The following is a 25,528-nucleotide window of genomic DNA, read 5'->3' as shown; positions in this document are numbered from 1 at the left end:
TGTTTGCTCTATTATAGAAATGCATCTTAAAATTAAGAGCGGTGCGGTAGGAGGAGCATGAACAGACGGGCAATCAAGAAACCTGGGATCTGGGCTTAGCTTGTCACTTGTTTGCCCTGTGGCTTAAACAAGTGACATTTCCTAAGTTCCAGTCTCCACAGGGAGGGGATGAGATTGCGTGCTCTTTAAATTGGGTGTCTGTCCTGCCTCTGCAATTTCTTATTCACAAGACAGTTACCTCTGAGAGAATATTCTTCTTGGGTTGCTTTTTTGTAATGCTTTATAGAAAGTAAAATATATTTTCCCATTTTAAACTGTGGAACTACAGCATGTATAAATGTTCCCAGGACTGAGTTTGGCCTGGTTGCTTTTTATGTCATGAGAAAGTTGATAAACTTCCTTGCCTCAGTTTTCCCTTTTGACAAATGACAATAATACAAATTTCTCCATTGATATCAGGAAAAATCAACTCACAAATGTGGAAATGATGATTCATTGGAGCTCTGTTATGTTATAAGAATGTGTTGTGTTTGGGACAGTTGAGGAGAACTTTGCTGTGTTTTTAGCAGGGGGTACCACACCACAAACATACCTAGGATCCCTGTGGAGGATCCCAAGGGACTCCGATAACTCCGTACACTAAGAATACAGGATGCACTCTTCCTTAGGGGAATATGTTGGTAGATATTTGGAAAGTGATGGTTTCCTTTAGAAGAACAAATGTGAACATGTGTTTATGCATTTGAAGTTTTGGCTAGCCCTGTGCATGGAATCCTGACATGCCATTGTTGGTGAGAGATGGGGGCCTAGATGGAAAAGCAATACCAAAAAGTACCTCTCTTTTTTTCTCGTGGAAAAAGGCTAGGAAATCAAAACTCAGCTAATTTTGTTTTTAATCATTTATGCAGAAACCTTTTTTAAGTTGCCTAATAATCGAAAATGAACATTATTAAAAAATAATGCTCTGGGCAAGAAAAAAAAGATTGGAAAGGAATTAAAAAAACAACAGTTTTGGTCTCTAGTAAACAATGAATACTTAGGAAAGAGAAGGAAACCAATGAGACTGTCGTTCATGTGGCATTTGGGAGACGGATGCCCAGGGAAATGGGTCCTGGTCAGAAAAAATGAGGTAATGCTAAAGCCATCCCGTATTTCATGTGAGTACGAGAAAAATGGAAAAACCCACCTGGGCAGAAAACTTAACTAGGACACTTCAACTTTTACCACTCTTGGTTTGTTTCAGTATATTAAATGATTAAAATGCATATTTCAAATTACACTTTTGGTAAAACTACTTAATTTAACGGACGTTAGCATGTCTGTAGAGATATGTGTGTATTATTCTTTATATTATATACTAGCAGGTGTCTAATTCCTGAAAAAGCAATACTACAGAGAGAAAACAAAACCCCTATAACTTTTTGTCACTTGAAAGCTACATTTTTCTGGATGTTATGAAGTTGAGCTAACTGAGTCTTAAGATGCCCCTGGACCCCTGCCTCACCCTCTGTGGAATATATCTCAGCAGCCATGCTCCTCCCCAGGAGGGCTGCCCCTGCTTTGTTGGTCCCTGCATCCTGCCTGCCAGGAGGCAAGCTCTATTTCAACACCTCCCCAAAAACTATCTGTTTACCTCCTCTTCTTCCTTCCCTGCCTCCCCAACCTCAAGGGGATGAGGGGCTCACACTTTCTGACATGGACATAAAGCCATTATTGTCCATATACGCAGCATGGGGCCATATGAAGCAAGTTGCTTCACTTTCCAAATTGTCTTATTGTTTCTCTCATCTTGTTGCTGAGGCTGCATTTCCTCCTCACATCAAGTGTTCTGTGCCATTCTCACCATAACAGCGTGATGGTGAGGGCAGAATATTTCCAAAAGCCTGGCATCTTTCCATTTTTAGAAGGAGATGGTTTAAACTGTCTTCATTTTGAGTACAGGGGTTTAAGTAGAAAGTTCCTCAAAAACCACCAAGACACATGGTGGTCTCTCTCTCTTTCCCTCCCTCCCTCCTGCCCTCCCTCCCTTTCTTTCTCGAATCTGACCCTTGCCTCAGAATCCTCAAACAATTTATGCTTTGACGACGTGGAACAGTTTACTGTTCCTCAACATGCATCAAGTGGTGCCCTACCTCTGAGCCTTGCCTTATGCTTGGAATGTCTTTTTTTGGCTTAGGCCATTGAAAATTTTTATTCAAATACAAAGTCCAGCTCAGGCATCCCTTTCTTTGTAATGACTTTTCTGATCTCCATCCCCACCCCCAAATCTTCTCCCACAGTCATTTATTCCCTCTCCTTTACTCTCTTTGCCTGTAGGAACTTAACATATTACACTTACAGCACACAATTTTTTGCCATGCTAGTAACTAAAAACAGGAAAATTAAATACTATAACATTCTATGTATATTTCAACTGCTTGTGATAACAGATAAATGAGTTTACATTTCTAAAAACCATGAAATTGCAGAACTTCTGAAGAGAACCAACAGTCTAGAGAGCTTTAGAGACGGATGTCACCGTTCTTAATAAGTTGAATTTAACTTTAAAAGTTCCAGCTTTTCAAGCAGATATTTAAGGATTTTTTTCCCAAAAAAACTGACTTAATTGTATGAATTTATCAACACATATGGAAAGCCCTAAATGTGTAAGGCATTTCAAAGTATACGAGGATAAAAATGACACAGTTTTATAGGTGGAAAACTCACAAATTTACAAACAGAAAATATGTTTAAACAAGTTGTTAAGTGTGTTGTGAGAAATGCCATAAAATATTTAAAAAATACATTGTGTAAGGGACAACTGATTCTGTTAGAGAAGAAAGTTGAAAAGAGGAGCTTGGACTGGGGCGCAGGGCCATGCAGGTACCCGAGGATAAGCAGAGTAAGGGGAGAGGGCAGGGTGGCCATGATGCCAGAAATGAAAAAGAGCCCTCAGGGCAGTTCCAGGGGCCAGTGATTAGGGCTAGTTGGGGAAGTATCTGGAATGCAGTTGAAGTCGGATGTTGGCTGATGTCATCCACTTACAAAGAAAGAGAAATAATTATGTATGCATTTAGAAAGAAGACATCACTTTCTTGAGACTTGTGCCTCTGTCCTCTAATTAGCAACTCATATTTATTTTTCCTAGGTATTTGAAATGTGCAGCTTTCTCATCTTCCCCTTGCTCATTTCTTAAAGGGCATCATTATTTGTACTCATACTCCTTAGTCAAGACTGGAACTTTGTTTCTCATAAGGGAAATAGAAAAGTGTTCTGAGATTTTGCTTAGGGAATAAAGGGAGAGAGCAAAAGGATTTATGGAAAAATAAATGCGTACATATGTGTTCATGAGAGATGTTTAAGGCGAAATATACTGAACTGTGAGTGATGGAAGACAGAGAGGAACAGAGTCCCCTGAAGAGAGCAAGGGAGAGCTAGGGAGGAGGAAGTCACACGTGGGAACATCTTTGCCGGAGACTAATGCGACTTTTAAAGCAATAGGTTGGAGGAGGGAATGGGGAATGATAGGAGGAAGAGAGGCTCTTCAAAGTCACCCCTCCGGGTGCATGCTTCTAGGTGTGCCCCCAGGAGCTGGACATGGGCAGAGGCGCTGTTTGCCCTGGAGAGGGACTCTGGAACATATCGGCATGCCCAAGGTTGGAGTGTCAGCTCAGTTCATTACCTCTTACCCAAGTATTTAATTGTATTAATACTCACATCATTTTCCCTCTGTGAAGCAAACAAAGGATGGTCTAATTGTCTAGTTAACACAGACGAGGCGAATAATGAACTAGAGACTAAACAACTTGTCCAGACCTTGACATTGTGTCAGAACCAGACCATCTCAATCATCCGAGTCTAATCCACAAAACTGACATGATCGGGGCACAAGCTGGGTAATTTCAATTTAAACCAAGACATTGTTTTACTGATTATATGTAGCTGGACAAACATGGAGGCTCTGGATGCAATATAAACCTCGGTCAAAGCAGAAAAATAATATTACCGTGCAAAATAAGTCAAAGAATTGTGCCTCCTTTACATTTTTAAACTCATTCTGTGGGCTTTAGTTTCAGGTCCAAGTTTCCAGTGCTGAGAAGATTCCCAGGGGGAGATTATCCATCTATTACCAATAGAAAATAAGCTTCAAAGCATGGTGGTCAGAGCGTGCCCAGAAGTGGGGAGTGAGGGGAGGGAAGAAGGATGGGGAATAAATAAACAGTTTCTTAAATGCTCTGAGCGCAAATATTATTCTAATTGTGATTCTAGTCAGCAACCTAAGACTAGACATCCCCTAGCAGGACTTGGTCTTAGTTGAATAAATAATTTGACTTCAGAATTCAACCAAATACCTGCAAATTCTGCAGCTGTGGAACTTACCATTCATTCTGGTATCTCTGGTCTAAATTTTACATTATATTTTACTTATTTATTAAGCTTGTTTCCATTTCAATAGCCTTTGGTTACAGAAATATATAAAACACACACCTCCCTCAAAAAAAAAAAAGCATTCATTTTCCCCATAGCCATTGTAACTTGTCCTGTCTTCAAGAAGAATAAAAATAATCAGAAATTTGCTTTATACTGAGCCCTAAAAATCAAACAGCTTCAGAAGGGAAAATCTCTGAAACAATTCACTGATTCCAGAACTATACAATTCAAATTGACAAAGAGGCTATTTTTAAATATCTCAAGTATCAAGCATGATATAAATTAAATACATTGAAGACTGAACACTTTTATTATTATAAACCAAGGAGCATTTATTAGACGTGTAGTGTATACCACGGACTGTGGTAGGCACCAAAGATTCAGGGAGCAATCAAACTTAATAAGAAGAGAACAATTATGAATTTATGAATCAGAATTCTATCTAGAACTTCAGTGTGAAAACAAGCATTTGTTAGTTTCAACCTCTATGTCAACTCAAAGTACTGGCTATAAAAATTGGCCAGTAAAATTCAAAAACACTAGTAAAAAATTCAAGCGCACTTTCAAAGACTCCTCAATATTTTTTTTTTTAAACATCTTTATTGGAGTATAATTGCTTTACAATGGTGTGTTAGTTTCTGCTTTATAACAAAGTGAATCAGTTATACATATACATATGTCCCCATATCTCTTCCCTCTTGCATCTCCCTCCCTCCCACCCTCCCTATACTCCTCAATATTAATGATTTCATTCCAAGCAGGACAGATTGCTTTGGTCAAAGAATCAATTAGTCTTAACAGTAGATAACTTGACATTAATTCAAAGCATTTTTCTATGTTCTTGTAGACATTAGCCCCCACTCATCCTGTAGCTATACTGGATAATAACCATTGACAAGTCAATCCATTCTTTAAATGTGAATGCAAATTTGAGTGAAAACTGGGACACGTCATCGCTCCTTGAACTAAACCTGTTCTTCACCAGACTTCCTAGTTTTCATGAATGGCATCACTCCTGCAGAAACCCAGGTTCAAAACCGCTCCCTCATACTTCCCAGTTCATGTGGATTACATAAACCTTCACTTGTTCATTTAAAAAAAACAAAAACAAAAAACCGCTCCCACCAGCTCTCCAATTCCAGTTGGCTCCAATTCCATAGAATAGGTTAAGAGTGGCGTTGCAGAGTTGAGATTTTTAAAATTTTAAGTCCTGCCTCTCTCTTACAGACTCTGTGAACTGTGCAAATTACTTCACCTCTCTGTGCCTCAGTTTCCCCTTCTTTTAAAAAACAGGGGAATAACAGCAGCACCTTTGCAAAAGGTGAGGATTAAGTGAGATAATAAAAAAAAGTGCCAAAAAAACAGCCTACATCCTACCACATTCTCAGCAAGTGCTCACTATCATAATTACTGATATTGCTGCTATTTCCTCAACAACTTACTCACATTCATTGCTTTCTTTCTATTCAGTTACATGGCCCTTAGCCAAACCTCATGTTGTTTGGTCTGTTATCTTCCAATAGCCTCCAACTCCAGTACTCTCTCTACCCCTCTTCTTTCTCCTCCATCATTTAGATCAATAACATCAAAAGAAAAATCAGAATAGATCTCCCCCCTCTTCAGAATCCTTCAATGATTTTTCCATTGTCTGTAGAGAAAATCCAAATTCTACTATCCTGCATTCAAAGCACTGCACACTCTGAAACTAGCTCACTTTTCCCATCTGACTTGTCACTTATATGCCACTCGGATAAGACAAGCATCCCACAGCTTCCTACGTGCTCTCTGCTCATTGTTGCCAATGCCTAAAATTACTTCCCTCATGTCCCCAACTTCTGCCATCTTTTAAGACCTCACTCACACGCCATTCCCCGCACAAAGCCTTTCTGAGATTACCGAGGAAGGGTGTGCCTTTCTCTTCTGAAGTCTTACAGAACTTTCTTTGTATTTATTTCACAGGCAAACCACTTTATTTTATTATAATTAATGTACATTTTCTTCCTCCCCTCCTAGACTTTCAGCTTTTTGAGAATCTGGAGAACATTCTATTTTCTTTGTGTTCTCCCCATCATCTTTCACATGTCAGCCACTCAATACATTTTGATAAGTGAAAAAAAGAAAATTATCAGAAGGAATAAAATAGCTTATGAGTTGCCATTAAATGCATGAATGAACATTTTTTTCTAGGCACAGATTACTTAAGAAATATGAATTCTATTTCTTCCTTTTAATGGGCTCATTTTTAAACTTATATTCTGGCAGAAGATCAGTATTAGTCATTATGGCTTTTAAAGTAAAAGAAAAGAATACACAAGAGTGAATGTCAGAACCATTTAAAAGGTATAAAGTATGTGCAAAACTAATATGAGACAGTTCTCTCTTCATATAGAAGAGTTGTCATTTACTGATAATTATCAAATTTTAGAGTAATGTGTGTAAATTATGCCTGCTTTTATATACTTTTAAAATAATTACTCTGTTCATAAATCTTGGAACATTTTACATCAACTAAAGTTTCAAAAGGTGCTTCTTTTACAGATAACAGTCTGTATATTCCTCAATGTAATTTCAAAAATAGAATGCGGAAGGTGTGTGTTTACCCGGTTCTACAAATGAGCTTTTGAGGGGATGGAGCTGAATAGAGGATGTTATTCCCATGTCCTCTGCTCTTTGCCTGGAAACAGCTTCTCTTTTCTTTTTTCTTTTTTTTTTTTTAACAAGGCTGGTTTCACTGGGCAGCAAGGCATTGACTTTTGCATCTAATTTCTAAAAGGAAAACATTAGAAGCTTTATTGTTAAAAGACCAAAAGCAACTCAAAGTATGTGCCCTCTCCTATCATCTGATATTTTCTCTCTTTAATTATCAGTATACTTCATAATACATAGTAATGCATATCACCATATCAAAAATATGATAGGGAGCAAAGTTCAAAGTACTTGTGATTTAATAACAATGCCCTAGCCTAGATATACACACAATGTAGACCTTATTCTTTGTTTTTCTATTTATCTCTCTCTGCCTTTCCATGGATTTCTATTTAGAATTGACTTCGATCTCTAAAATGTTAAGAGATCACCCCAAGAGTTTGGATTTGTATCTGTGCACTTGTCTCAGATTTCCTCAAAATACAAAATTATCAGAGACCCTTCCTTCAGAGTACTTCTCCTCACCTAAGATATCCACATGGCATGATATTTTATAGATTATAAAGCAAGCCCCTGTCCTGAACATTTTGTTATTCTTGGGCTCTCACACAGTGCTAAGGGAACACTACAGTCTGTATCATAAGATAAAACCTAAAAGTCAACCTTGTATGCAATTGGAAGGCATACTTGACAAAGGCAAAGCAGGGTTTAGCTGTGTATGGCCTTAAAAGGAGTCCAAGGGGCCAGGGCTACTCCAGAAAAACAAAATCCCTAGAAAGAAAAGGACAAATTTCAAGAGAGATTGAGTAGCATGCGGTTGCATGTACCTGGTAGTAGAAACTGAAAGGTGAAGAATCCAGAAAATTGTAAAGTAAAATCATGGTGAGAGATATAATGGGAATGAATGTAAAACTTTACTCAAGGTATTTAAAAAGAAAATTAAATAACCAAGGGTAATAAGACATATAATGTAATCGTTAGAACTTTTCCCATTAAATCTTCAGATGTTCCTCGACCTCTGGAATTAAAGCCAAAGCACAAGATTCTCTTTCTTGCTTCCTTCTCCATCTCTTTTTTGGATGGCACACAACTATCTCAGAAATCTACAGACTTGATGAGCACTTAGGAAAACCCAAAGACATGCTCATTTAGAGGATCTGTGACAAAAAATTTATTCAAAAAAAGTAAATAGAATTTGCTGAAGAAAATGATTGAGAAAGAAAAGAGAAGGGGACAGGTGGAACCAAGCATAGAGCACCTAGGAGAAGGAAGTGAGGTGAGGACACTGTGAAGAAATTGGATCCAAGTGTAAGAAGAGTAATCAAAAACACATACAGAAATGAAGAGGAAACAGTCACTGTTAAAAACATCTGTCACAGGGATCTCAAATTTCCACACTCAGATGTACAATACATGTAGCCTGTTTCTTTTCTTCAACTAATCAAATCTTCCTTGAACCCACCCTAATGAGGGGTAAGAAATTTTGAACTTGCTAGTTAACGAGGTGGTGGTCAGTCTCTTCTGGATTAAATGACTTCTTTTGGATAAATGCTTTCCTTCCCCTTGCTCCTCTCCAAGGTACTATCTGGTGAATGTGTCTTGGGCTCCCGCACACTCATCTGAATGTTTCGACCACACGCAACATAAAGTGCCAGTCAGACGGGGAAGCATGTCCATCTGACCACTGGGCTCTGCCTTTGATTCTCTTCCCCACAATTCTTCAGGGTGTCAGGAGTAGATGACCTTACTTTGTGCCATATCCTCTTTTCCAGAAAGAAGCCTCAATGTGGAAGGGACAAGAAACCATATCCACAGCCTACCTCTCAATGTTAATGAGACCTGATAAATGACTATAGAGAGTCTCTTTATCTTTCCACAAAGACCAGTTATTAAGATCATTGTTCTGCTACAAACTCACACACACACACACACACACACACACACACACACAAATGAAAACAAACAAACCAAAAACAAAAACCCTTACTCTGAAGATGAAATTATGAATATTGACTCCCTCTTTCTCTTTTCCTTCTTGCTACAGCATTCCTAATCATCCCTAATGGTTGCCTCTGGTGGGACAGATGGGGAGGATACACACAAGAGAGGGCAAAAGAAAAATCACATGGATATATTTCCAAAAACATGATCTCCATTATACACTGGTTGTGCTACCACGTGCTGAGCCCTGTACTTGAGTACCGCATGCTCAATATTATTTATTTTAGTTACATTCCCATGCATGTGCCGAACCCAATCATTCTCCCCTTTCTACTCCCTCTTTCTCGTTTTCCAAAAATATGCTTGTGCATTTCATTAACCATCTCAGGACTCTGACACTGAAAAGTTCAGCTGAATGATCATAATGCACAAAGCAGGATGTGTACAAGTCATACCTGTATGATCAGGTTCCACATTGAAAGCTGAGGTTTTCTATCCAATGCAAATTAGGATTGTCGTCATAATCATACAGTGCATTGTACTCTGGTCAGGTCTGGTACATTATCATTGCTTAAATGTGCTAATTGGAAATTTCTGAGAGTTCTTCTCCTTTCTCTGCACCTTGGCCCCTAGGGAAAAGATGGGGTGGGAGGCGTGTACTGGTAGAAAGAACAGTAGCCTTACATATGAACAGGGATCTTTTTTTTTCTAGTGTCGTCATAGGAACCATTATTGCCTCCTTCGTGGTAGCTTGTACATAGAAACTGCTGTCTCCTTCCCTATCCTCTCTGTAACTCATCTGTGGTTTAGGTACACCTATCTTTTTGGCCCTTGTTATCTCTCTTGAATATTAGTTGAGTTCTGCACTGTTTTTCTTGGATCAATCCCTAATTCTACAGTAGAACAAAAGAAAATATTTCCTTGTCAATTAAATTGGTATATAAAATCAAGAATTGTGAATTCACTGGACCTTATAAACTCTAAAGCAAATGATTTCTGACCTCTTTCATCCTAAATGCCCTATTCTTTGATTTGGTGATAAATGCACCTAGAATGTGAATAGACAAAATTGGACTAAAACAAATTTTGCTTTGAAAATATTTTTGAAAATGTCTCCAGCACTCCAGAAATAATTACGAACATTCTAGGAGGTCACAGAATAGAAAATGATGTTTTGTTGTTACATACAAGTATTTAGCTTATTCTACTGTACAATAAGTATCAGTTGAATGGGAATTTATTCCCCATTTAGAAATAGAAGAAATTGAGACCTGTATTTACTGGTTGTTTATTCAAGATACTTAGAAAAGGAAGTAAATAATTCAAATTTCTAGGTTTATTCAATTATTCAATTGAATAATTATCTTTTGAGTGTCTACTCGGTGTGTAGCATTGTTAATGTACCTGGGAGGAAAGCAGAAGGAAGAGAGATTATGACCTGTTAGAAAACACAGATCTATAAACAACTTACTGATACCAAGGCAGAATGGCATATGTTTTAAGACACAGTAGAAATAATACTCTCTGGGAACACTGAAGAAAGATCAAGACTGCTTATTCAACTAAGATTTTTAGTGATTATCATGTGCCAGACACTGTCTTGGTTCCTTAAAAAAATACAAATTCATGAACCAAGAAAGTTGAGGTAAATGGATGAATGAATGGATGGACAGACAGACAGTCATGGATAGATAGATAGGGCAAGCTAGGTAGGTGACATATGTTATACTGGAGGTAGCTACACAAAGTCTGTGCCAACACACAAGGGAGCGATTAATTCTGTCTGTATTATGGATGGTAAAGAAGTTTTCAGAGAGGAGGTTATTTTGAGGTAAATTCAAAGTAAGTTATATTTCTCCAAATGAAGAAGAAATGGAGGACATTTCAGGAAAAAGAAATAGTAGGACCAAATGCAAGAAATTCTGGGCAATGCCAAGTCGTGAGATATGAAATATATCAGGAAGACGGCTAGGGATGAGACTAGAAAGTCAAACTGAGGGACAGTTACGAAGGGCTTCCTCTGCCTTTCTAAGGAGTATTTCCTCCAGGCAATGAGAAGGCTTCAAATAATGTAAGTGGGAAGTGATAAATTTTAGTTTCGAAAGGTTGCGCTAGCAACAATGGCTGGTGGAGAGCTGGACTTGGGGTAAGGATACCAATGGATTTTTAACCATCAGTTTGGTGTTCATTGACCGTATTAGGTAGATATTGAGAATTTTGTGACGATTAATATTTTTTCTTTAACTTACAAACCAACTTTCCAAAGTGCTATAGCATTTTACAGGAAATAATACACAAATCATCAAGCCAACACCCTGTACCACCTGATACCAGCCCGTCCTGAAGGATTTACATCCTTAATGTTCTTCCATCCAGACCTCCCATTCAAAGTCATGCTCATCTTTTCCCCAAATTCAAAACCTGACACAATTTATCCTCACAATCTCAGAACAGCCTATCCCTCCTAATTTGCCAAGTCATGTTTCTCCCTGAATTCAGGTTGCCATGTTTTCTTAAGCAAACTATTCTTTCAAGGCTAAATGCCACAGGATGGACGAGAAAACGTATAAGAAAAACACAATTCTTATGTAGCTTATAATGTATTGAGTTAGATAAAACTACTTCCTCAAATATAAACCAAGTGTGACAGATAGTCCGTGAGGACTGGATGTTAACTCATCCGTCTCTAGAGTGACCTACAAAGGCTTTGTGTGGACTGGTCATTACAACTATGTCTTTAACATGGTTAAGATCTCAACAAGATGTAACAAGGTGACTTTCTTGGTGAATTAACATGAATGTAGGTACAGAAGCAGAAAATCACAAGAAATGATGGAGAAATGGAGATTAGTCAAGTTAACTTGGTCTGATGTTTGGCATAAAGAATACAGAAAAATAGAAAGACATGACATTGATAGGACCAGGTTGCCCCTGAACAAGAAATGTTAATTTTTGTAGAACCATTGAAAAATGTTAAGTGGAAAGTAGAGAATTCTTTGCATTGTATAATAGAAAGTGCCTTTAAGATCTTCTAGTTAAACCACTGCATTTTCTTAAGTAAGAAAATTAAATGTACTTGGAGGTTACACAACATACTTGGAGACAATTCGAGGTTCCTTGATGTACAGCCGTGCTGTTGACTCAGTCATGCTTTCTGCCGTGGTCCAAACTTTAAGTCTCCCAACTCCAAAAATGCCTCTCTACATGATAATCTCTCTAATTCTAATTTTCTGTCCTTTTCACTGCCGAGCGCCAACATCTCTGTGACTGCATTCTGTAGTGTGTGGTGTTCATCTTACACAAACAAGAGTTCGTTATATATGTACCTGTAAACGCATACTTACGTGTGTATGTATACACATCTTTTTCTTGTTTTCATACTTCGACTGTGAATTGCGGTGGGGGGCATGTCCCAAGCCCTCTCTTTGTGAATTTCCCCATCTAGAGGGCCTGCAATGCACTGAAAGGGGAGTTGTTCACCAGGAAAGAATACTAGAGGTGAGAATTTAAACAGGATCGTGAGGTTAAAGGAAGTTACATATGAGATAAATAGAGATGGTAGCTGCTGGTTGCTAAAACCGTCATAAATGAGATGCTTCTGTGATCCTGTTCCATGGTTCTTCTTTCCGCCTGTCGCTTGGAGATAGAGTTGCAGGGGGGTGGGCCAGACAGAGCCAGTACGTGTGGCTGTTGGAAGCTTGGGTCTGCAGTGCATTTGCCCATAAACCATTGAGGATTAACCTCTCAATCCCTCAGGCTCTCTTTGCAAACTTGGTGCCGAGCTCGGAAAGCAAGTTGAAGATTTAGCAGCGTTTAGGCAAGATTTGATGAAGCTCATCCCCAACCGCCCTTTTTTTTCTTTCCTGCTTCTATAAGGTGTTTGTGTTTCCAGAGGAAAAATGTAGGCTTTCGAGGCTATTTTCCCTCCTTTTTCCTCTGAAACTGTCTCCCTCCTCTCAGCAGCCTTCTTGGCTGCCTGCATTTTACCAATGCACAGCCTGCCTGCTCCTTATCACCCAAATAAGGTAATAGTTAGAAACACAATTGAAGTGGCTTCTTTTTAATGAATAATAGACCTTGTTCCATTAAAAATAAGACCCTACTCTGAACCATTACAGAAACTTTTTTTGATGTTTAAGAAGAAATGTCAGTGACTCGGGGGGAGTGGTGGCAGATAGAGCTTTCTGATGTTGTTCTTCATTATTTTTACTTCATGCTCCCTGTACCTCTGGCTCTCCCTGAGACAGAAACGGTGAGATACCATAAAATAACCCTCTCTCGAAGTATATTTGGCCTGACAGGAAACAGGAAATACCAGAAAAGATCACAAGAAAAGCTGTAATCATAAGATTTCTAGCCTAATTCTTTTGACGTCAGCAGTTTAGATAAGTCAGATAAGCAATCACAAGCATCCGTGAGCTCTAGAGTGCCAATCCAAATACCCCAAGTGCATCTTCAACCCTTTTGAACTCTCACATTGTTGTTTTGCCCCTGCCCTCTTCTCTTTCCCCCCAAGAAGCATATCCTGAAATTGTGAATTATGGATTAATGTCAACATTAAGGTATTCAAAGATATTACACAGAGCCTCTAAATCGGTCCTATAGTCAATTCAGCTTGCTTAGTGCATTGTAAATCTTGGATGAAGCTGACTGTTAATAAGATGTAGGAAACTAACTCTGGTTTGTCTCAAAATGAGTTTGCTTCCCAAAGTTTAACCTTTCCAATCTTGACAACTAAGCCTTGGCTATGAAATGACTCTGATAATATGCTAAAAGATACATTACCGTACCCAAAATATGCCAAAGTATTCAGTAACTCCAGTCATCATTACTATCACCTTTCTTTGGGCACCACCACCTCCATTCCACAACAATAGAATATTTATGGGTTGGTTAGATATAAATGACATGGGGGATAAATTCCCCTATGAAAAGTTTTCATAAATTCAGAACCAAAACTGTGGAACTCAACCATTAGATCATAAGCAGAGGTACATGTATGGGCTGCTCAGAGGATGAGGTAAGAGAGTAAATCAAGATTGAAATCAGTATTGCATTACATGTAAATTTAAAATGGTTGAGAATAAGAACTTATTTATAAGTTCTCAAAAAAGGTTGAGAATAAGAACTTATTTATATAACATCTATTTCTAAAAAGACTTGTAAGCTTCTAAGACGGTTGTAATAAAACATAAGTACCCAAAGACATAAAACCATTCTGTCCTGATAAAAAACAAAAACCATACAGTAAAGTAGGAGGGAAGGAGAACAAATATGCAAAGTAATTGGGCAAAACTGAGATCTGAACTTACTAGCAGGCAAGGTAAAAGGGGAAACAGGACGGTTACAGCATTCATTGTAGCTGGGAAATAAAAAGTTTTTCCTGGCTTTGGGTATGTGGAGCAAGTTTTGACGAGAGCTCTCTGTATGATAATGGAGGATGTCCTTCCAAGGAGTTTGATACGCAGCTGTGAAGAGGTGCCTCACCACGAGGGAGTTTTACAGACTTTCTCAGTGAAAGATGGTTCCATAGAGACCATTCGTTGGGAGCCAAAAGTGAGGTGGCCTCATTGTGGCTTTGGGGTGGTCTGACATAATAAGGGGTCAGACATAAAAAAAGGTCAAGAACATGTGTAAAACTGTGAGGAGTGAGAATGAAAGCATGTAGCTTCAGCGAAGGGTTCAGCTCTTGTGAGTGTATAAAGTTAGGTTATAGCCCCTGGAATGTCAAACAGATCTACCAGTCTCCTAATGGTCATACCTGCCATTATAATCATTAAAATGGAAAGAGAAAAATTAAGAAGCAAATTCCTCCTCTTAGATGGTAGAAGTGTCTTTATATTTGTCTTTGGTTGTGCCGGACATTTGGCTCTAATTAAATACACATCAATAAGGGGTCCTAATTAACTCATAAGTGAGTCTTGAGTCTTTACCAGGTTTTTTAACCTGATACGCCTTACTTTGAGTACCACAACTAAGCCCTTTATTTCATCAGTGTTTCTACAGTGTATGAACCCATGTAGACACTCAAAACATACATGCTGTATTAAAAGTTCAGAATAAATAATATCTGAATGCATATTTCATTTTATTTGAACCCACGTCCCACACTTCGCCTAACATTCTGCTCAGTGAAAATCCTTTTAATACTTCCCAAGGATTCAGACAACTGGAAAGAATGTATGTGTCTAGATTAAAAGATAAATACTCTATTCAAGGAAGCACAGTAAGTATTGAAAACAAGTGGATTTATTCCTACTCAGTGCAAAAGTGATGAGCAGCTGGGTATTAAGTGTATTGAGAGGTGCAGTCCAGACATCTTTTCTGAGACCACTTCCAAATAAACTTACCGAGGAGGGTTACCAGTGTGTGTTGGGGCGGATTAATGTCAGAAAGGAAACAGGCTTTTGCTTTGTCCAAGTATAATATACCAGACGATGATCTTGCAAAATAAGTAAGGAAAAGAATAGAAGACTAAAAGATGAGAGGAAGCATAACTGGGCAGGGTAACACCTGCTTTCTGAAAAGAACAATGGGGTTTAGAAAGGAATTCAAGAGGCCTGAGCTAGATAATGCCAAAGGTGGCACAGAGAATAGAGGAAGTGGAGTCTGGATGCACTAGAAAGACTTGTTACATGCTATATCTTCTAACTACTTAGAGCTGAGCTACTCTTCCTCACAGCTCACCAAGGTCAAGGTGAGCCCTTTATTATCAACAGTTGCTATACATTTGTATTATCAGTCTTTGCCAAACTAACCAAGTTGAATAACCTTGCACTTTAATTGAAAACCAAGCTCAGACTAAGGACTGACCAACATGCATGCAGACCATGTGTGCGGTATACTCACTACTGTAAGATTACTTTGAATCAGGATAATTCTGGACCCACCTATGAGGGTGCTGAGTTCTTTCTATAGTCATTGTTGATATTTGCTATTGCCCCCGCGAAGCTGAAATTTAAAGACTATAAAGAGCTGCACTTCTCAGAGAGGCTTCAATTCTCAACTCCTTGGGGAATAGACTCCATTTTTATAGGGTTTGTGCTTCTGGTTTATGTTCTTTTCTTTTAATCTTATGAAAAATTAATAACAGCCTACCACCCTACACTCCCCTTTAGCCCTATCATTGGGGATACTTCTCTTTACTTCATTATCATGGTTAAAAGATGGGCTCTGGAGTCAGACTGCTTTGTATCTTTACTAAACTCTTTGGACCTCAGTTTTCTCATCTGTAAAATGGAAATAACGATAGAAACTGCGTTAAGGTGCAGGATTAAGTCAGATGATCTCCGTAAAGAAACTAGCATATTCCTAGTACATAGTAAGTACTCTGTAAGTGTTAGTGATTATTATCCCACACTATTCTTATTTCTAATAATTACCCAGAAGTATTAAGGTAGCTTTTTAGTTTATCATTGAAAAAGCAGGGAGCACTTAATTAACATTCCCTCATCTAAGGTGCATTACTCTGAGTCATAAATAAAGTGGGAAGAAAAGTCATAGAACAGAATTTTGGCTTAATTATACTTGCAATTCCAGTGATACAATCTTGAAAGTACCCTTTACTTATCATTCTTAATCAAACTTTCATCCATTATACATCAGCATATACAATGAAAACTAATACTTCTAATCATGCAATTGCCAAAATATTGTGATTGATTTGGGGTGAAGAAATGGAATTTAAGTTTTGGTTGGGTCAAAGTACATGCAAAAGTAATTTCTAAAAGCACACTGAATTTGCCAGTATTCATTTGTCAACTAAATCCTTAGCTAAAATAAGGTAAAATGTGAGAGGCTTGTGTTCTTATTTTTGAGTAGTCAATTATTTATGGCATGAATGGCCACTTAACATCAAAAACCTTTTTAATCACAAAGGGTTTTTTACTTGAATCTAGTCTCTAGATTACCATTTTGTTGGGACAATATCTACTTAAGACTTATTAATATACAAAAAGCCAGTTCATAACATGTTGCCATTAGAATTCCAGCCACAGCTTTTTAGGAATCAAGACTGATCACTTTTGACAAGCAGCAGACCTATCCAAATTACCACAGGGAGAGAAACTTCTCAGAGACCAGGGGTTTTGTAAGGAGATCAACATAATAGCTCATTTCCTAATGAAACTGGCAGGAGTTGATGTCTTCTAGTTATGTTGAAGAAAAACCATTAGATTTCCTCATGAGATTTCAGAGCTTGGATGATCTTCAACTGGAGACAAAGGACACCCTGAAATCATATAACATCTGCTCTCCTTGAAATGTCCAAAGACACCTGAAAATATTCAGAACTACCAGCATGTTTGCCTCCATCCCACCTCCAAGATCTATTTCCTGGGAACTCAGCAGCAGGGTAGAAATAACAATCAAAGGGAATTAAGAAAAAGAATATCTGGTTAATTGCTTTTAGAGGAATAAGACTAGTAAAAATTATCCCAGTTGTTCAGAATGAACAACTGATTCGTAGCCCTAGTATATGATATTCCAACATTTTGAGCAATATTAGCTTCAGGAAGCTTATATACCTCACCTCTTAGCAGCTCAAGTCTTGGTTGGTATTCTCTCATGCTGTAAAACGCGGATTTGGGAAAGATGAAAGGGAGGGGCAGAGGGAAGAGGAATTTTCATAGGTGGTGTTTAACGGAATGCAGAGGAAAACATACTATACCATGTTTATATACTTTAAATGTCTACTAAACCAAAATGAATTCCATTGAGGACACTGATTTGAAAGAAAAAAGTGATTTACATAAAAAATAGTTTAATAGAATGTAAGTAAGGCTTTTAGGTTCTGCTATGAAAGTATCAGAAATAGGATTGGGAAGTCAGCAACCTAAATACACATAATCTACTTTTCAGATGCATGAATTATGAATGAGCCACCCTGAGCACTTGTTCAGCCTGAGCGGTGTTGACATGTCAAGTTGACCTGTGCTTTGGACCAGAGGTGGTCTAATAGTAACTTTACAGGGTAGGAATTAGAAGTGACTCATTGTGGAGGCAGAGAGAAGGTAGAAGAATGTATGCAGACTCCATCCCTGGCTCTGATTGCTCTGTAGTTCCTCAATGCAATTATGCAGAATTAATCAAATCCCTGGATGTGGAATCAAAAGGCACCTTCCTACTTGCTATGCAGATGTAAACGTTCCTCTCTCTGCACCACAGCCAGCCAAAGTGTGAACCGTGGAGATCGGAACTTTGGTCGAATCGTGCCAGGAGGGCACAGTCACTTGAAACCGAGCCCACGTTTGATTTAAGCTCAGAATGACAACTTTGGCAAGGGCTGGGGTAGGGGTGAGGGGGTGTTTTGCCGCATTTGATCAAGAAAAACCAAGGCACTAGGCATAAATTTCTCCGTTTTAATTATGCAAACTCCAAGACCATAGTGGCTGTTTGAATACTATCCTAAAGTCCACTTGATTAATCTCCCCAAATCATGCCTTTCAGTTTTCATAACTATTTCACATTCAAAATTTTAGCTCTCACCTCCTCACAGTTGAAATAAATGAACTGCTTCCATAGATAAAAGGCTAAAATCTTATTTTTCAATTAAGAAAACAGTGATGATGCTATTAGGAACATTGAACATCACTTTACTGAAAGTATTTGCTATAAATTGATCATTCCCCATCTACCAAAACTTAGACCTCTGCCAAACTTGGAGAGGGATACAAAGAAGTACAGATTACACCCCCCTCCTCCTGAGAATTTACAGTGCAGTTTGGAATCAAGAAATTGAGCATGAAACATTAAGTAGCAATTCAAACCCTTGTATTCTGATGTAGAATATTAGTTTGAAAAATTAGAATGCATCAGAATAAAAATGAATCATTATTTTAAATTTAAGTGATAAAAATGAATATCTAATTACTCCCTCCTTCTTCCTTAGCTAATTACCATTTTGCAGAGCTTTTTTCCTGAATAAGGGTTATTTCTAAGTCTGGGTCATAATCCCAGACCTTCATCCTGTCCCTAATTTTGATGGAGGAAGGGGTGGTTCTTTTTGCTTCCATTTGATTTATGTCATTTTTTTTCTCTCTCTCTGTTTTCTTCTCCACCTGTCTCCTCTGCCCTCTCTTCTTCACTGCCCATCTTAAGAAAACTTAATATATTAAAAGTCACATTTATAAATAAACAGCCAAATTAGGATAGATATTGGCTTTATGTTAGAAGCTAACATGACAGATGAATGGATAAAGAAGGTGTGGTGTATACATATATAATGGAATATTACTCAGCCATAAAAAAAGAACAAAATAATGCTATTTGCAGCAACGTGGATGGACCTAGAGATTATCATACCAAGCGAAGTGAGTCAGAGAGAGAAAGACAAATACCATATGACATCACTTATATGTAGAATCTAAAATATGATACAAATGAACATACCTACAAAAGAAAAACAGACTCACAGACATAGAGAACAGACTTGTGGTTGCCAAGGGGGAGGGGAGGTGGGGGAGGGAAGAATTGGGAGTTTGGGATTAGCAGAAGCTAACTATTATAAATAGAATGGATAAACAACAAGGTCCTACTGTATAGCACAGGGAAATATGTACAATATGCTGTGATAAACCATAATGGAAAAGAATATGAAAAAGAATATATATGTATAACTGAGTCACTTTGCTGTACAGCAGAAATTAAACACAACACTGTAAATCAACTACTTCAATAAAATTTTTTTACAAAGAAGCTTACAAACAAGAACCTAAAATCACTTTATTAACAGAATAAGAAAGGCAATAAATTAGAGAAAAAGAATAAATTGTAAGAAAATATAAATTGTGGTACAAAAAACAAGCTTATTATCATGGATTCCTTGAGATAGAGGTTTAGTGTGTGCAAGGAGCTTTCACATTTGTAGCAACTCCTTTAATCCTCATAACAACCAGTGAGGTAGATACAGAATTATTACTCCACTTCATGAATGGGAAACCGAAGCACATAGCCGATGAAAGGATAAATGAGAAAGAAGTCTTTGGATATGGAGACAACATATAATGTCCTTCGACGGATGAATGGATTTTTAAAAATGTGATACACATATATTTATTTTTAACATATATACATAAACATATATGTGAAATTATTGTCTTAAAAAAACAAGGAAAGCCTGCCATTTGCAACAACATGGATGAACTTGGAGGACATTATGCTAAGCAAAATAAGCAAAACACAAAAAGAGAAATACTGCATGATCTTACTTATATGTGGAATCTAAAATAGTCAAATTCGTAGAAGTAGAGAGTTAGGATGGTGGTTGCCAGCACCTGTGGGGAGAGGAAAATGGGGTGATGTTGGTCAAGGGGTACAACATTTCAGTTACACAAGGTGAAGAAATTCTGGAGATCTAATGCACAACATGGGGCCAACAGTATACTGTATTGTATACTTGGAATTTGCTAAGAGGATAGGTCTTAAGTTAAATCTTCTCAATGCACACACATACGCATGACGATAACCACATGGAGGTAATGGATATGATAATTAGCTTGATTATGGTTATCATTCCACAATGTATACATATAACAAAACGTCAAGTTGTATATGTTAAATGTATACAATTTTTATGTGTCAATGAATCTCAAAGCTGTTTTTTACATTTAATAATAATAATAATAAATGAAAAGGCTTTGAATAATACCTGCCACTGAGTAGGTGCTCAGTAAACTCCAGGTTTTATCACTCTACAACAGAGCCAGGACTGTAATCCTCTGCATCTGATTCCAACTTAGGGTTCTTTTCACTTTATACACATCCTTTGATACATTCTACTTCTATAAGAAAAGTAAAGTCTTTTGAGTTGTTTTGGTTGCTCTTTCAGGGCAAACCCCAGCGGGAGGATTGTCATACTCTTTCCTAGAACATGATGCCGTGCATGGTGGTTGCCATGTAATAGATGCTCAGTAATGATTTCTTGAATTCATGAATGTAAATGAATGAGACAGATGACTGCCACCCTCTGTTTTATTTTACTCTTAAATAAATTCAGTTCTTAGCTAGTAGCATAACAAACAGCTTTACTTCCGAATGAATCAATGTTAGTGTTAATAGCATTGTTTACAGGGGAGTCTCATCAAGAGCATAAGAAATTCTGCACCAATTCGAGGATAGTTGTTTTAGGTTAGAGAGGCCTGAGAACTAGTCTAAAATCAGGAATTCTTAGGCAATGACCTTAACCTTTAATGACTCTTCTTCCTCTCTCCCTCCCCCATCTAAGGAAAAAGGGGGTTACCTGCCAAATCTGAAAGTCAGAGAGGTTGTGAAAACCAGGACAACAGTACCTCTCAATGTTTTCAGCTTCTTAGCAATACCCCACAGAGGTCACGTGAGATGTATTCAAACTCGACCACCCACAGGGTAAAAGCCATCAAACTCGTTCATCAAGCGTTAAGCATTAAATGAGCATCTAATCCATGTTGGGCATTGCACCAGGCCCCAGGGGGTACAAAAATGACTAAGACTAGGATACTGCAGGCCAGCGATTGAGAATGCAGCTCAACATACCCAGCTTTGAATGCTGGTCTGTTGCTTACTACATATGTGATTCTTGGCAAACCATCTAACCTCTTAGTCCTCAGTCTTCTAGTGTGTAAGTTAGCGCAGTTCCTGGTACATTGCCAGACCTCAAACATGGGTTATTAGCATTACTGAACCAGCCCTTAAGGAGCTCATGGTCTAGTGAAAAGACAGAAATGGAAATAATAAAATACTATGTGATGCTTGTTGTGATAGAAGGCGAGGGTCTGTGAGAAAACAGAGCAGTGAAGGCTTAATGGCCTTAGAGGGTGCAGTGTGGTGATGAACTAAACTGTGTTCTAATGTTTTACATCCTTTCACCACCCTCATGAGGTAAATCCTATTATCCTATTTTGTGGATAGGGAAATGAAGGCACCAAGAGGTTAGGATAGTTGTCTTAAAGCCACACAGCTAGTGAGGCAGAATTTGAACTCACATTTGGGGTCTCTAGAGCCCACACTTAACCAGGATGGCACACAGCCTCTTTCCATGGAGGATTTTCAGAGGATCAGAGAGCTGCCAAGTAAACAAAATAGAAGAAGACCATTTTAGGCCTGAGAACAGCAGCTCTGGGGTCCTGAAAGGATCCCTTCCCTCCCACCACCCCATCCTCTCCACCTCCAATGCCCAACTAGGCTCTAGCCCGACCTCAAAGTCCAAACCCCTCTCTAGAGTGGATCTGCAGTCATCTCCAAGGCCCCAGATTGAACTGAAGGCTGAGATAGTCCTAGGAATGCACTAGAATCTATCAGTTGATTCTAGGCCATCCTGAATTCTTGTGGGGCAAAAGGTATGGAGAGGAGAAACAAGGGGAGCAGGAACCAACCACATAGATTTCCTGTGGCCATTCCAGAGTCTCAAGATGAGCTTGAACCCTCAAAATTGAGGCAGATTGAGAGACAATAAGAAACAGTGCAAAAGAACCTTTAATCGAATATTTGTTATAACCTTGGGCAGGTTTTCAGTAAAATGAGACTAATATTAATTACCCTGCCTACATAAACAAGGCTCTATAAGGGACAATATATGTGAAAATGAATTTCAAGTAAATACAGGGAAAAAATAATGCAAGGAATTACAAAATTGTAGCCAGTGGCCTGGAAGAGTAAGCAGAGTTTGCCTGAGTTAACAGCATCTGATTAACTTAGGCACATAGAGAATCTGGCTCAGTAGCTGATAAAGCTCACAGATAGCACTTGAAAACCACAACTGGATATTTTGAGATTAAAAAGTAAACCAGAAATATCTTACAAAATCAAAGGAACTCTATACAACCATTAATATCTTTCCCACCCACACCCTCCAGCCCATGTCTCCCACCACCCTGGGAAGTCAGGACCTCTTTATTTCATACATAGATTGCTGCCCTAGTCCTCTATCTGAGTTCCCTGCTTTCAGTATGTCCTAAAGACGAATCCATCCTAAATACAGGTTACCCCATTCAAGGCAGAGCTCTGCTTATACCGCTCCGCCGCAAAGTCTTCCAGCGGCTTCCCATTCACTTGACATCTGAGACAAGCCATGAGCTGGCCCCACTCCTTACTCCACTCTTCTGCCTCACCTTCCCTTTGCACCAGCAAAACAGAATACTTTTATTTCACATACGCACTGTTACTTCCTCCCTCTGAACATTTACTCAAAGTTATCTCCCGTGGACGTTCATGCCTCATCCCCAAACCTCTAATTTCCAAATGCCCTTATTGTTCAATGATCAGCCCAATCACCACCTTCATGTCGCCTTCCCTGCTATCTCAGTAATAAACACCTCCACACCTGTGACCCATCACATTGTCTTTTTTACCTTCTAGCCTGTGCTATAGTTATTACTGTATATTTTATATTTCCCTGGCTACGTAATAAATTTCCCTCCAACACCCATTTGCCCCAGGTAAGGCAGGTACCCATTAAAGTTTATTTAATTAATTAATAAGGTTGAACGAAGAACACAATCTTTTTTTTAATACAACGTGTGGAATAGCATCTGGTTTAGGATTCTGTTAACATGTGATAAAACTATCAAAATATTCACAACTTCTTAACTGTACATCTTTTTACCCGGGGATTTGTTTTAGTGTACAACAGAAGACTATTAGTAGCTAAAATTTTTCTGAAAGTGCAGCTGCATTAACATTGCAGCTATAAAGGAAAAGCACAAAAACAGGTCAAACAAATGCTTTAAAAGAAGAAAAACCAAATTACCTATAATGATTTTCTGTCTGTGCATGAGGAGCCAAAAATCACCCAACAGTAGGCAAAAAAAAAAAAAAAAAATTCTCATAAATGCAAAAGCTACCCACCTGCTTCTCTGTTGGTGGCAAGTTCATTGGATACGAGGCTGGGGACAAGGGGCTCAAGAGGAGGAATCGACAACAGGCCACTTCTTCCCTCAAACGTGGGGCCTGAGTGGAGACCATTCTTCTCTTGAAGCTCTGAGGGTCTCAGATTGAGTCCTATTTGGTTCCCTGGCCTGGTCTGACCCCTTCTCAGCTGTCTCATATAGTTGTCTCCACCTTCATGTCTGGAACCTTGACCAAGAACTTGACAATGAGGTGAGACAATCAGCTCCATTTACTTCCCCTCCTTCTAAAAGGGAGTCCGTCTCACAGCCCATAAAGCATTGCTTTCCTTGTCTTTAGTTTAATTGTCACTCCTTCCAGAAGATCTTCCCTGATGCCCCTGATAGGTTCGGTCCCTAAGACATGTTCCTGTTGCACCCTCCATTCTCCTTTATGACGCTGGTAATTATATGTTTAATTTCTACCTTTTCTCCAAAACACCGTAAACCCCTTAAGGGCAAAAGCAGTATTTGTCACTGCTTTGTACCTGGCACAGGGTAGAGTCTCAGTAAATATTGGTTGTGAATAATGAATAAACAATGCAAGTAACAGAGTCCAAAGGTTTGTAGGTTTATGAGGGTGGCATGTGTATGTGTGTGTGTGACATTTACACTTAGCCCTTATAGACAACCCATAGCCCAAGTACCACAGAGCACAATTTCACATGTGCCTAAAAGTCCATGGAGGAGACACCTACTTAGACTCAGCTGGGGATGGGAGAATTTAGCAGCAGCTCCCTGGGAATGCTGCTGAAACCTGGGCTTGCAGGGTTTGCTCAGTTTACCTTGAAGATGTCACGTAATTATGTTGATAACCATTTCTCCTACAAATAAGCTTATCAAATTAAACATTTGCTTCACAAAACTACCTTTGAGGCAAAGTCCCAGGAGTAAAATGACATGAGAAGAACTGAAATTGACATCCTTTTTCTCTCATATGAGAAGTCATGCGAATGCTCATGAGTGTCAGCCTAATTTACAAAGAGACCTTGGACTTGATTTGACTATTTTGTAAGTCCACTGCTTCTATTGTAATTAATGATAGTCTAATGATCTTCAACAAGCATCTAATTTGATCCCAGGTGCCGGGAGCATTGTTCCCTTACCTCCAGTTTAGGAAGCATTGAAGGACTCTGTTCAGAATCTTCCCACCACTTCCAAATACCCTGAGGCCATAGGTGTTGCCTTCCTTTGGGTTGGGTACACCCAACCCAACCCAAGAAGCAGACAAGGAATCCAGGGTGCATGACTGTATATGCAATAATGTTCTTAAATTACACAATTCAGTATATCTGATCAGGTGGAAAGGTGGTTCTGTGATGTGTTCATCTAAATATTTTGTTCTAGATTAAAAAAATGTTTGAGTAGGATTTTCATAAATGTCAGAAAATCCATTTTCTAGAGTAACAGCTGTCATTGAACAGTTAAGCACTGAGCTATGCTCTTTATTTTTATCAGTTCTTAGTAATAATACAAAAATAGTATTTCCCCCTGTGATTTTCAGAGTTCTAACCGGTGGTTTACGATCAGGTCATCAATTTCACACACCACTGCCACAGGGCTTCCTCTAAGCTTCTTACATTCCAATGGTTTCCATAAAAGTTTTTCTTTCTTTCTTTTTTTTTAAGTGTTATCCAGGCATGTCCACATGTGGCTCTTTTCTTACTTTCAGT

General features: G+C 38.5%; 1 protein-coding gene across 3 annotated transcripts in view; it reads left to right on the top strand.

Annotated features, from left to right (window-relative positions):
- The window catches only part of PDE7B (phosphodiesterase 7B), a gene marked incomplete at its 3' end in the record, with an annotated part of 635,832 nt that overhangs the window by 489,649 nt on the left and 120,655 nt on the right, over positions 1–25,528 (top strand). The window lies entirely within an intron of this gene.

This window comes from Balaenoptera borealis, assembly GCF_965194805.1.
Source record: "Balaenoptera borealis genome assembly, chromosome: 9".
NCBI classification, from domain to species: Eukaryota; Metazoa; Chordata; class Mammalia; order Artiodactyla; family Balaenopteridae; genus Balaenoptera; species Balaenoptera borealis.
Note: the sequence above shows the minus strand (reverse complement) of the source record. Positions and strands in the feature narration are given on the sequence as shown.